Genomic DNA, 9,318 nt, shown 5'->3' on the forward strand with positions numbered 1-9,318 from the left:
TTGTGGTTTCTGTTAGAACTTTTCTACTTCTAACTACTGGTTCATAAATGAATACGTTTGAAAATGGAATGCATCAACAGAACAGTGTTGGCAGTATAAAAATATCTACAGCACCTATGTATTCCCAGGTGGTCTCCCATCCAAGTACTGACCAGGACCAACACTGCTTAGCTTCCAAGATCAGATGAGATTGGGCATATCCAGTGTGGTGTGGCTGTAGAAGAGCTTTATGGTTTCTGTTAGTACTTTTCTACTTCTAACTACTGGTTCATAAATGAATACGTTTGAAAATGGAATGCCTCAACAGAACGGTGTTGGTAGTATAAAAATATCTACAGCACCTTGTATTCCCAGGTGGTATCCCATCCAAGTACTAACCAGGCCCATCACTGCTTAGCTTCCAAGATCAGATGAGATTGGGCGTATCCAGTGTGGTGTTGCTGTAGATGAACTTTCTGGTTTCTGTTAGAACTTTTCTACTTCTAACTACTGGTTCATAAATGAATACATTTTATAATGGAATGCATCAACAGAACGGTGTTGGCAGTATAAAATTATCTACAGCACCTTGTATTCCCAGGTGGTCTCCAATCCAAGTACTAACCAGGCCCAACACTGCTTAGCTTCCAAGATCAGATGAGATTGGGCATATCCAGTGTGGTGTGGCTGTAGATGAGCTTTGTGGTTTCTGTTAGAACTTTTCTACTTCTAACTACTGTTTCATAAATGAATACGTTTGAAAATGGAATGCATCAACAGAACGGTGTTGGTAGTATAAAAATATCTACAGCACCTTGTATTTCCAGGTGGTCTCCCATCCAAGTACTAACCAGGCCCAACACTGCTTAGCTTCCAAGATCAGATGAGATTGGGCGTATCCAGTGTGGTGTGGCTGTAGATGAGCTTTGCAGTTTCTGTTAGAACTTTTCTACTTCTAACTACTGGTTCATAAATGAATACATTTGAAAATGGAATGCATCAACAGAACGGTGTTGGCAGTATAAAAATATCTACAGCACCTTGTATTCCCAGGTGGTCTCCCATCCAAGTACTAACCAGGCCCAACACTGCTTTGCTTCCAAGATCAGATGAGATTGGGTGTATCCAGTGTGGTGTGGCTGTAGATGAGCTTTGTGGTTTCTGTTAGAACTTTTCTACTTCTAACTACTGATTCATAAATGAATAGGTTTGAAAATGGAATGCATCAACAGAACGGTGTTGGCAGTATAAAAATATCTTCAGCACCTTGTATTCCCAGGTGGTCTCCCATCCAAGTACTAACCAGGCCCAACACTGCTTAGCTTCCAAGATCATATGAGATTGGGCGTATCCAGTGTGGTGTTGCTGTAGATGAGCTTTCTGGTTTCTGTTAGAACTTTTCTACTTCTAACTACTGGTTCATAAATGAATACGTTTTAAAATGGAATGCATCAACAGAACGGTGTTGGCAGTATAAAATTATCTACAGCACCTAGTATTCCCAGGTGGTCTCCCATCCAAGTACTAACCAGGCCCAACACTGCTTAGCTTCCAAGATCAGATGAGATTGGGCGTATCCAGTGTGGTGTGGCTGTAGAAGAGCTTTATGGTTTCTGTTAGTACTTTCCTACTTCTAACTACTGGTTCATAAATGAATAAGTTTGAAAATGGAATGCATCAACAGAACGGTGTTGGTAGTATAAAAATTTCTACAGCACCTTGTATTCCCAGGTGGTCTCCCATCCAAGTACTAACCAGGCCCAACACTGCTTAGCTTCCAAGATCAGATGAGCTTGGGCGTATCCAATGTGGTGTGGCTGTAGATGAACTTTGTGGTTTCTGTTAGAACTTTTCTACTTCTAACTACTGGTTCATAAATGAACACGTTTTAAAATGGAATGCATCAACAGAACGGTGTTGGCAGTATAAAAATATCTACAGCACCTTGTATTCCCAGGTGGTCTCCCATCCAAGTACTAACCAGGCCCAACACTGCTTAGCTTCCAAGATCAGATGAGATTGGGCGTATCCAGTGTGGTGTGGCTGTAGATGAGCTTTGTGGTTTCTGTTAGAACTTTTCTACTTCTAACTAATGGTTCATAAATGAATAGGTTTGAAAATGGAATGCATCAACAGAACGGTGTTGGCAGTATAAAAATATCTTCAGCACCTTGTATTCCCAGGTGGTTTCCCATTCAAGTACTAACCAGGCCCAACACTGCTTAGCTTCCAAGATCAGATGAGATTGGGCGTATCCAGTGTGGTGTGGCTGTAGATGAGCTTTGCAGTTTCTGTTAGAACTTTTCTACTTCTAACTACTGGTTCATAAATGAATGCATTTGAAAATGGAATGCATCAACAGAACGGTGTTGGCAGTATAAAAATATCTACAGCACCTTGTATTCCCAGGTGGTCTCCCATCCAAGTACTAACCAGGCCCAACACTGCTTAGCTTCCAAGATCAGATGAGATTGGGCGTATCCAGTGTGGTGTGGCTGTAGATGAGCTTTGTGGTTTCTGTTAGAACTTTTCTACTTCTAACTAATGGTTCATAAATGAATAGGTTTGAAAATGGAATGCATCAACAGAACGGTGTTGGCAGTATAAAAATATCTTCAGCACCTTGTATTCCCAGGTGGTTTCCCATTCAAGTACTAACCAGACCCAACACTGCTTAGCTTCCAAGATCAGATGAGATTGGGCGTATCCAGTGTGGTTTTGCTGTAGATGAACTTTCTCGTTTCTGTTAGAACTTTTCTACTTCTAACTACTGGTTCATAAATGAATAAGTTTTAAAATGGAATGCATCAACAGAACGGTGTTGGCAGTATAAAATTATCTACAGCACCTAGTATTCCCAGGTGGTCTCCCATCCAAGTACTAACCAGGCCCAACACTGCTTAGCTTCCAAGATCAGATGAGATTGGGCGTATCCAGTGTGGTGTGGCTGTAGAAGAGCTTTATCGTTTCTGTTAGTACTTTTCTACTTCTAACTACTGGTTCATAAATGAATACGTTTGAAAATGGAATGCATCAACAGAACGGTGTTGGCAGTATAAAAATATCTACAGCACCTTGTATTCCCAGGTGGTCTCCCATCCAAGTACTAACCAAGCCCAACACTGCTTAGCTTCCAAGATCAGGTGAGATTGGGCGTATCCAGTATGGTGTGGCTGTAGATGAGCTTTGTGGTTTCTGTTAGAACTTTTCTACTTCTAACTACTGGTTCATAAATGAATACGTTTGAAAATGGAATGCATCAACAGAACAGTGTTGGCAGTATAAAAATATCTACAGCACCTATGTATTCCCAGGTGGTCTCCCATCCAAGTACTGACCAGGACCAACACTGCTTAGCTTCCAAGATCAGATGAGATTGGGCATATCCAGTGTGGTGTGGCTGTAGAAGAGCTTTATGGTTTCTGTTAGTACTTTTCTACTTCTAACTACTGGTTCATAAATGAATACGTTTGAAAATGGAATGCCTCAACAGAACGGTGTTGGTAGTATAAAAATATCTACAGCACCTTGTATTCCCAGGTGGTATCCCATCCAAGTACTAACCAGGCCCATCACTGCTTAGCTTCCAAGATCAGATGAGATTGGGCGTATCCAGTGTGGTGTTGCTGTAGATGAACTTTCTGGTTTCTGTTAGAACTTTTCTACTTCTAACTACTGGTTCATAAATGAATACATTTTATAATGGAATGCATCAACAGAACGGTGTTGGCAGTATAAAATTATCTACAGCACCTTGTATTCCCAGGTGGTCTCCAATCCAAGTACTAACCAGGCCCAACACTGCTTAGCTTCCAAGATCAGATGAGATTGGGCATATCCAGTGTGGTGTGGCTGTAGATGAGCTTTGTGGTTTCTGTTAGAACTTTTCTACTTCTAACTACTGTTTCATAAATGAATACGTTTGAAAATGGAATGCATCAACAGAACGGTGTTGGTAGTATAAAAATATCTACAGCACCTTGTATTTCCAGGTGGTCTCCCATCCAAGTACTAACCAGGCCCAACACTGCTTAGCTTCCAAGATCAGATGAGATTGGGCGTATCCAGTGTGGTGTGGCTGTAGATGAGCTTTGCAGTTTCTGTTAGAACTTTTCTACTTCTAACTACTGGTTCATAAATGAATACATTTGAAAATGGAATGCATCAACAGAACGGTGTTGGCAGTATAAAAATATCTACAGCACCTTGTATTCCCAGGTGGTCTCCCATCCAAGTACTAACCAGGCCCAACACTGCTTTGCTTCCAAGATCAGATGAGATTGGGTGTATCCAGTGTGGTGTGGCTGTAGATGAGCTTTGTGGTTTCTGTTAGAACTTTTCTACTTCTAACTACTGATTCATAAATGAATAGGTTTGAAAATGGAATGCATCAACAGAACGGTGTTGGCAGTATAAAAATATCTTCAGCACCTTGTATTCCCAGGTGGTCTCCCATCCAAGTACTAACCAGGCCCAACACTGCTTAGCTTCCAAGATCATATGAGATTGGGCGTATCCAGTGTGGTGTTGCTGTAGATGAGCTTTCTGGTTTCTGTTAGAACTTTTCAACTTCTAACTACTGGTTCATAAATGAATAATTTTAAAAATGGAATGCATCAACAGAACGGTGTTGGCAGTATAAAATTATCTACAGCACCTAGTATTCCCAGGTGGTCTCCCATCCAAGTACTAACCAGGCCCAACACTGCTTAGCTTCCAAGATCAGATGAGATTGGGCGTATCCAGTGTGGTGTGGCTGTAGAAGAGCTTTATGGTTTCTGTTAGTACTTTTCTACTTCTAACTACTGGTTCATAAATGAATAAGTTTGAAAATGGAATGCATCAACAGAACGGTGTTGGTAGTATAAAAATTTCTACAGCACCTTGTATTCCCAGGTGGTCTCCCATCCAAGTACTAACCAGGCCCAACACTGCTTAGCTTCCAAGATCAGATGAGCTTGGGCGTATCCAATGTGGTGTGGCTGTAGATGAACTTTGTGGTTTCTGTTAGAACTTTTCTACTTCTAACTACTGGTTCATAAATGAACACGTTTTAAAATGGAATGCATCAACAGAACGGTGTTGGCAGTATAAAAATATCTACAGCACCTTGTATTCCCAGGTGGTCTCCCATCCAAGTACTTAAACAGGCCCAACACTGCTTAGCTTCCAAGATCAGATGAGATTGGGCGTATCCAGTGTGGTGTGGCTGTAGATGAGCTTTGTGGTTTCTGTTAGAACTTTTCTACTTCTAACTAATGGTTCATAAATGAATAGGTTTGAAAATGGAATGCATCAACAGAACGGTGTTGGCAGTATAAAAATATCTTCAGCACCTTGTATTCCCAGGTGGTTTCCCATTCAAGTACTAACCAGGCCCAACACTGCTTAGCTTCCAAGATCAGATGAGATTGGGCGTATCCAGTGTGGTGTGGCTGTAGATGAGCTTTGCAGTTTCTGTTAGAACTTTTCTACTTCTAACTACTGGTTCATAAATGAATGCATTTGAAAATGGAATGCATCAACAGAACGGTGTTGGCAGTATAAAAATATCTACAGCACCTTGTATTCCCAGGTGGTCTCCCATCCAAGTACTAACCAGGCCCAACACTGCTTAGCTTCCAAGATCAGATGAGATTGGGCGTATCCAGTGTGGTGTGGCTGTAGATGAGCTTTGTGGTTTCTGTTAGAACTTTTCTACTTCTAACTAATGGTTCATAAATGAATAGGTTTGAAAATGGAATGCATCAACAGAACGGTGTTGGCAGTATAAAAATATCTTCAGCACCTTGTATTCCCAGGTGGTTTCCCATTCAAGTACTAACCAGGCCCAACACTGCTTAGCTTCCAAGATCAGATGAGATTGGGCGTATCCAGTGTGGTTTTGCTGTAGATGAACTTTCTCGTTTCTGTTAGAACTTTTCTACTTCTAACTACTGGTTCATAAATGAATAAGTTTTAAAATGGAATGCATCAACAGAACGGTGTTGGCAGTATAAAATTATCTACAGCACCTAGTATTCCCAGGTGGTCTCCCATCCAAGTACTAACCAGGCCCAACACTGCTTATCTTCCAAGATCAGATGAGATTGGGCGTATCCAGTGTGGTGTGGCTGTAGAAGAGCTTTATCGTTTCTGTTAGTACTTTTCTACTTCTAACTACTGGTTCATAAATGAATACGTTTGAAAATGGAATGCATCAACAGAACGGTGTTGGCAGTATAAAAATATCTACAGCACCTTGTATTCCCAGGTGGTCTCCCATCCAAGTACTAACCAAGTCCAACACTGCTTAGCTTCCAAGATCAGGTGAGATTGGGCGTATCCAGTATGGTGTGGCTGTAGATGAGCTTTGTGGTTTCTGTTAGAACTTTTCTACTTCTAACTACTGGTTCATAAATGAATACGTTTGAAAATGGAATGCATCAACAGAACAGTGTTGGCAGTATAAAATTATCTACAGCACCTAGTATTCCCAGGTGGTCTCCCATCCAAGTACTAACCAGGCCCAACACTGCTTAGCTTCCAAGATCAGATGAGATTGGGCGTATCCAGTGTGGTGTTGCTGTAGATGAACTTTCTGGTTTCTGTTAGAACTTTTCTACTTCTAACTACTGGTTCATAAATGAATACATTTTATAATGGAATGCATCAACAGAACGGTGTTGGCAGTATAAAATTATCTACAGCACCTTGTATTCCCAGGTGGTCTCCAATCCAAGTACTAACCAGGCCCAACACTGCTTAGCTTCCAAGATCAGATGAGATTGGGCATATCCAGTGTGGTGTGGCTGTAGATGAGCTTTGTGGTTTCTGTTAGAACTTTTCTACTTCTAACTACTGTTTCATAAATGAATACGTTTGAAAATGGAATGCATCAACAGAACGGTGTTGGCAGTATAAAAATATCTACAGCACCTTGTATTCCCAGGTGGTCTCCCATCCAAGTACTAACCAGGCCCAACACTGCTTAGCTTCCAAGATCAGATGAGATTGGGCGTATCCAGTGTGGTGTGGCTGTAGATGAGCTTTGCAGTTTCTGTTAGAACTTTTCTACTTCTAACTACTGGTTCATAAATGAATACATTTGAAAATGGAATGCATCAACAGAACGGTGTTGGCAGTATAAAAATATCTACAGCACCTTGTATTCCCAGGTGGTCTCCCATCCAAGTACTAACCAGGCCCAACACTGCTTTGCTTCCAAGATCAGATGAGATTGGGTGTATCCAGTGTGGTGTGGCTGTAGATGAGCTTTGTGGTTTCTGTTAGAACTTTTCTACTTCTAACTACTGATTCATAAATGAATAGGTTTGAAAATGGAATGCATCAACAGAACGGTGTTGGCAGTATAAAAATATCTTCAGCACCTTGTATTCCCAGGTGGTCTCCCATCCAAGTACTAACCAGGCCCAACACTGCTTAGCTTCCAAGATCATATGAGATTGGGCGTATCCAGTGTGGTGTTGCTGTAGATGAGCTTTCTGGTTTCTGTTAGAACTTTTCTACTTCTAACTACTGGTTCATAAATGAATAAGTTTTAAAATGGAATGCATCAACAGAACGGTGTTGGCAGTATAAAATTATCTACAGCACCTAGTATTCCCAGGTGGTCTCCCATCCAAGTACTAACCAGGCCCAACACTGCTTAGCTTCCAAGATCAGATGAGATTGGGCGTATCCAGTGTGGTGTGGCTGTAGAAGAGCTTTATGGTTTCTGTTAGTACTTTTCTACTTCTAACTACTGGTTCATAAATGAATAAGTTTGAAAATGGAATGCATCAACAGAACGGTGTTGGTAGTATAAAAATTTCTACAGCACCTTGTATTCCCAGGTGGTCTCCCATCCAAGTACTAACCAGGCCCAACACTGCTTAGCTTCCAAGATCAGATGAGCTTGGGCGTATCCAATGTGGTGTGGCTGTAGATGAACTTTGTGGTTTCTGTTAGAACTTTTCTACTTCTAACTACTGGTTCATAAATGAACACGTTTTAAAATGGAATGCATCAACAGAACGGTGTTGGCAGTATAAAAATATCTACAGCACCTTGTATTCCCAGGAGGTCTCCCATCCAAGTACTAACCAGGCCCAACACTGCTTAGCTTCCAAGATCAGATGAGATTGGGCGTATCCAGTGTGGTGTGGCTGTAGATGAGCTTTGTGGTTTCTGTTAGAACTTTTCTACTTCTAACTAATGGTTCATAAATGAATAGGTTTGAAAATGGAATGCATCAACAGAACGGTGTTGGCAGTATAAAAATATCTTCAGCACCTTGTATTCCCAGGTGGTTTCCCATTCAAGTACTAACCAGGCCCAACACTGCTTAGCTTCCAAGATCAGATGAGATTGGGCGTATCCAGTGTGATGTGGCTGTAGATGAGCTTTGCAGTTTCTGTTAGAACTTTTCTACTTCTAACTACTGGTTCATAAATGAATGCATTTGAAAATGGAATGCATCAACAGAACGGTGTAGGCAGTATAAAAATATCTACAGCACCTTGTATTCCCAGGTGGTCTCCCATCCAAGTACTAACCAAGCCCAACACTGCTTAGCTTCCAAGATCAGGTGAGATTGGGCGTATCCAGTATGGTGTGGCTGTAGATGAGCTTTGTGGTTTCTGTTAGAACTTTTCTACTTCTAACTACTGGTTCATAAATGAATACGTTTGAAAATGGAATGCATCAACAGAACAGTGTTGGCAGTATAAAAATATCTACAGCACCTATGTATTCCCAGGTGGTCTCCCATCCAAGTACTGACCAGGACCAACACTGCTTAGCTTCCAAGATCAGATGAGATTGGGCATATCCAGTGTGGTGTGGCTGTAGAAGAGCTTTATGGTTTCTGTTAGTACTTTTCTACTTCTAACTACTGGTTCATAAATGAATACGTTTGCAAATGGAATGCATCAACAGAACGGTGTTGGTAGTATAAAAATATCTACAGCACCTTGTATTCCCAGGTGGTATCCCATCCAAGTACTAACCAGGCCCAACACTGCTTAGCTTCCAAGATCAGATGAGATTGGGCGTATCCAGTGTGGTGTTGCTGTAGATGAACTTTCTGGTTTCTGTTAGAACTTTTCTACTTCTAACTACTGGTTCATAAATGAATACATTTTATAATGGAATGCATCAACAGAACGGTGTTGGCAGTATAAAATTATCTACAGCACCTTGTATTCCCAGGTGGTCTCCAATCCAAGTACTAACCAGGCCCAACACTGCTTAGCTTCCAAGATCAGATGAGATTGGGCATATCCAGTGTGGTGTGGCTGTAGATGAGCTTTGCGGTTTCTGTTAGAACTTTTCTACTTCTAACTACTGTTTCATAAA

General features: G+C 41.2%; 31 non-coding genes and 10 pseudogenes across 31 annotated transcripts; all 41 read right to left on the minus strand.

Moving 5' to 3' along the window:
• Positions 1–102: 102 nt before the first annotated feature.
• On the minus strand, positions 103–222 carry LOC134891975 (5S ribosomal RNA; annotated as a pseudogene).
• Positions 223–329: 107 nt separating this feature from the next.
• LOC135068570 (5S ribosomal RNA) lies at positions 330–448 on the minus strand. The gene has a single exon (XR_010254766.1). It is a non-coding gene; the product is annotated as a 5S ribosomal RNA (ribosomal RNA).
• Positions 449–555: 107 nt separating this feature from the next.
• Positions 556–674, minus strand: LOC134885492 (5S ribosomal RNA). The gene has a single exon (XR_010169604.1). It is a non-coding gene; the product is annotated as a 5S ribosomal RNA (ribosomal RNA).
• Positions 675–781: 107 nt separating this feature from the next.
• On the minus strand, positions 782–900 carry LOC135063508 (5S ribosomal RNA). Its single transcript, XR_010249836.1, has one exon. It is a non-coding gene; the product is annotated as a 5S ribosomal RNA (ribosomal RNA).
• A 107-nt stretch (positions 901–1,007) lies between these two features.
• On the minus strand, positions 1,008–1,126 carry LOC134901120 (5S ribosomal RNA). The gene has a single exon (XR_010174613.1). It is a non-coding gene; the product is annotated as a 5S ribosomal RNA (ribosomal RNA).
• Positions 1,127–1,233: 107 nt separating this feature from the next.
• Positions 1,234–1,352, minus strand: LOC134886458 (5S ribosomal RNA). Its single transcript, XR_010170540.1, has one exon. It is a non-coding gene; the product is annotated as a 5S ribosomal RNA (ribosomal RNA).
• Positions 1,353–1,459: 107 nt separating this feature from the next.
• On the minus strand, positions 1,460–1,578 carry LOC135058398 (5S ribosomal RNA). The gene has a single exon (XR_010244827.1). It is a non-coding gene; the product is annotated as a 5S ribosomal RNA (ribosomal RNA).
• Positions 1,579–1,685: 107 nt separating this feature from the next.
• Positions 1,686–1,804, minus strand: LOC134886953 (5S ribosomal RNA; annotated as a pseudogene).
• Positions 1,805–1,911: 107 nt separating this feature from the next.
• Positions 1,912–2,030, minus strand: LOC134900410 (5S ribosomal RNA). Its single transcript, XR_010173920.1, has one exon. It is a non-coding gene; the product is annotated as a 5S ribosomal RNA (ribosomal RNA).
• Positions 2,031–2,137: 107 nt separating this feature from the next.
• Positions 2,138–2,256, minus strand: LOC134885346 (5S ribosomal RNA). The gene has a single exon (XR_010169462.1). It is a non-coding gene; the product is annotated as a 5S ribosomal RNA (ribosomal RNA).
• A 107-nt stretch (positions 2,257–2,363) lies between these two features.
• LOC134900412 (5S ribosomal RNA) lies at positions 2,364–2,482 on the minus strand. The gene has a single exon (XR_010173922.1). It is a non-coding gene; the product is annotated as a 5S ribosomal RNA (ribosomal RNA).
• A 107-nt stretch (positions 2,483–2,589) lies between these two features.
• Positions 2,590–2,708, minus strand: LOC134892428 (5S ribosomal RNA; annotated as a pseudogene).
• A 107-nt stretch (positions 2,709–2,815) lies between these two features.
• On the minus strand, positions 2,816–2,934 carry LOC135058409 (5S ribosomal RNA). Its single transcript, XR_010244838.1, has one exon. It is a non-coding gene; the product is annotated as a 5S ribosomal RNA (ribosomal RNA).
• Positions 2,935–3,041: 107 nt separating this feature from the next.
• LOC134884680 (5S ribosomal RNA) lies at positions 3,042–3,160 on the minus strand. Its single transcript, XR_010168817.1, has one exon. It is a non-coding gene; the product is annotated as a 5S ribosomal RNA (ribosomal RNA).
• A 107-nt stretch (positions 3,161–3,267) lies between these two features.
• LOC134891976 (5S ribosomal RNA) lies at positions 3,268–3,387 on the minus strand (annotated as a pseudogene).
• A 107-nt stretch (positions 3,388–3,494) lies between these two features.
• Positions 3,495–3,613, minus strand: LOC135068571 (5S ribosomal RNA). The gene has a single exon (XR_010254767.1). It is a non-coding gene; the product is annotated as a 5S ribosomal RNA (ribosomal RNA).
• A 107-nt stretch (positions 3,614–3,720) lies between these two features.
• On the minus strand, positions 3,721–3,839 carry LOC134885493 (5S ribosomal RNA). The gene has a single exon (XR_010169605.1). It is a non-coding gene; the product is annotated as a 5S ribosomal RNA (ribosomal RNA).
• A 107-nt stretch (positions 3,840–3,946) lies between these two features.
• LOC135063509 (5S ribosomal RNA) lies at positions 3,947–4,065 on the minus strand. The gene has a single exon (XR_010249837.1). It is a non-coding gene; the product is annotated as a 5S ribosomal RNA (ribosomal RNA).
• Positions 4,066–4,172: 107 nt separating this feature from the next.
• On the minus strand, positions 4,173–4,291 carry LOC134901121 (5S ribosomal RNA). Its single transcript, XR_010174614.1, has one exon. It is a non-coding gene; the product is annotated as a 5S ribosomal RNA (ribosomal RNA).
• A 107-nt stretch (positions 4,292–4,398) lies between these two features.
• On the minus strand, positions 4,399–4,517 carry LOC134886459 (5S ribosomal RNA). Its single transcript, XR_010170541.1, has one exon. It is a non-coding gene; the product is annotated as a 5S ribosomal RNA (ribosomal RNA).
• Positions 4,518–4,624: 107 nt separating this feature from the next.
• LOC135058421 (5S ribosomal RNA) lies at positions 4,625–4,743 on the minus strand. The gene has a single exon (XR_010244849.1). It is a non-coding gene; the product is annotated as a 5S ribosomal RNA (ribosomal RNA).
• Positions 4,744–4,850: 107 nt separating this feature from the next.
• On the minus strand, positions 4,851–4,969 carry LOC134886954 (5S ribosomal RNA; annotated as a pseudogene).
• Positions 4,970–5,076: 107 nt separating this feature from the next.
• LOC135065374 (5S ribosomal RNA) lies at positions 5,077–5,196 on the minus strand. The gene has a single exon (XR_010251656.1). It is a non-coding gene; the product is annotated as a 5S ribosomal RNA (ribosomal RNA).
• Positions 5,197–5,303: 107 nt separating this feature from the next.
• LOC134885347 (5S ribosomal RNA) lies at positions 5,304–5,422 on the minus strand. Its single transcript, XR_010169463.1, has one exon. It is a non-coding gene; the product is annotated as a 5S ribosomal RNA (ribosomal RNA).
• A 107-nt stretch (positions 5,423–5,529) lies between these two features.
• LOC134900413 (5S ribosomal RNA) lies at positions 5,530–5,648 on the minus strand. The gene has a single exon (XR_010173923.1). It is a non-coding gene; the product is annotated as a 5S ribosomal RNA (ribosomal RNA).
• Positions 5,649–5,755: 107 nt separating this feature from the next.
• Positions 5,756–5,874, minus strand: LOC134889034 (5S ribosomal RNA; annotated as a pseudogene).
• A 107-nt stretch (positions 5,875–5,981) lies between these two features.
• Positions 5,982–6,100, minus strand: LOC134900908 (5S ribosomal RNA). The gene has a single exon (XR_010174409.1). It is a non-coding gene; the product is annotated as a 5S ribosomal RNA (ribosomal RNA).
• A 107-nt stretch (positions 6,101–6,207) lies between these two features.
• On the minus strand, positions 6,208–6,326 carry LOC134888888 (5S ribosomal RNA; annotated as a pseudogene).
• A 107-nt stretch (positions 6,327–6,433) lies between these two features.
• On the minus strand, positions 6,434–6,552 carry LOC135058512 (5S ribosomal RNA). Its single transcript, XR_010244939.1, has one exon. It is a non-coding gene; the product is annotated as a 5S ribosomal RNA (ribosomal RNA).
• Positions 6,553–6,659: 107 nt separating this feature from the next.
• On the minus strand, positions 6,660–6,778 carry LOC134885494 (5S ribosomal RNA). The gene has a single exon (XR_010169606.1). It is a non-coding gene; the product is annotated as a 5S ribosomal RNA (ribosomal RNA).
• A 107-nt stretch (positions 6,779–6,885) lies between these two features.
• LOC134900414 (5S ribosomal RNA) lies at positions 6,886–7,004 on the minus strand. Its single transcript, XR_010173924.1, has one exon. It is a non-coding gene; the product is annotated as a 5S ribosomal RNA (ribosomal RNA).
• A 107-nt stretch (positions 7,005–7,111) lies between these two features.
• On the minus strand, positions 7,112–7,230 carry LOC134901122 (5S ribosomal RNA). The gene has a single exon (XR_010174615.1). It is a non-coding gene; the product is annotated as a 5S ribosomal RNA (ribosomal RNA).
• Positions 7,231–7,337: 107 nt separating this feature from the next.
• LOC134886460 (5S ribosomal RNA) lies at positions 7,338–7,456 on the minus strand. Its single transcript, XR_010170542.1, has one exon. It is a non-coding gene; the product is annotated as a 5S ribosomal RNA (ribosomal RNA).
• Positions 7,457–7,563: 107 nt separating this feature from the next.
• LOC135058432 (5S ribosomal RNA) lies at positions 7,564–7,682 on the minus strand. The gene has a single exon (XR_010244860.1). It is a non-coding gene; the product is annotated as a 5S ribosomal RNA (ribosomal RNA).
• A 107-nt stretch (positions 7,683–7,789) lies between these two features.
• Positions 7,790–7,908, minus strand: LOC134886955 (5S ribosomal RNA; annotated as a pseudogene).
• Positions 7,909–8,015: 107 nt separating this feature from the next.
• LOC135059362 (5S ribosomal RNA) lies at positions 8,016–8,134 on the minus strand. The gene has a single exon (XR_010245767.1). It is a non-coding gene; the product is annotated as a 5S ribosomal RNA (ribosomal RNA).
• Positions 8,135–8,241: 107 nt separating this feature from the next.
• LOC134889594 (5S ribosomal RNA) lies at positions 8,242–8,360 on the minus strand (annotated as a pseudogene).
• A 107-nt stretch (positions 8,361–8,467) lies between these two features.
• Positions 8,468–8,586, minus strand: LOC134884681 (5S ribosomal RNA). Its single transcript, XR_010168818.1, has one exon. It is a non-coding gene; the product is annotated as a 5S ribosomal RNA (ribosomal RNA).
• Positions 8,587–8,693: 107 nt separating this feature from the next.
• On the minus strand, positions 8,694–8,813 carry LOC134891977 (5S ribosomal RNA; annotated as a pseudogene).
• Positions 8,814–8,920: 107 nt separating this feature from the next.
• LOC135064755 (5S ribosomal RNA) lies at positions 8,921–9,039 on the minus strand. The gene has a single exon (XR_010251056.1). It is a non-coding gene; the product is annotated as a 5S ribosomal RNA (ribosomal RNA).
• A 107-nt stretch (positions 9,040–9,146) lies between these two features.
• LOC134885496 (5S ribosomal RNA) lies at positions 9,147–9,265 on the minus strand. Its single transcript, XR_010169608.1, has one exon. It is a non-coding gene; the product is annotated as a 5S ribosomal RNA (ribosomal RNA).
• Positions 9,266–9,318: the final 53 nt, after the last annotated feature.

This window comes from Pseudophryne corroboree, chromosome 3, assembly GCF_028390025.1.
Source record: "Pseudophryne corroboree isolate aPseCor3 chromosome 3, aPseCor3.hap2, whole genome shotgun sequence".
Lineage (NCBI taxonomy): Eukaryota > Metazoa > Chordata > Amphibia > Anura > Myobatrachidae > Pseudophryne > Pseudophryne corroboree.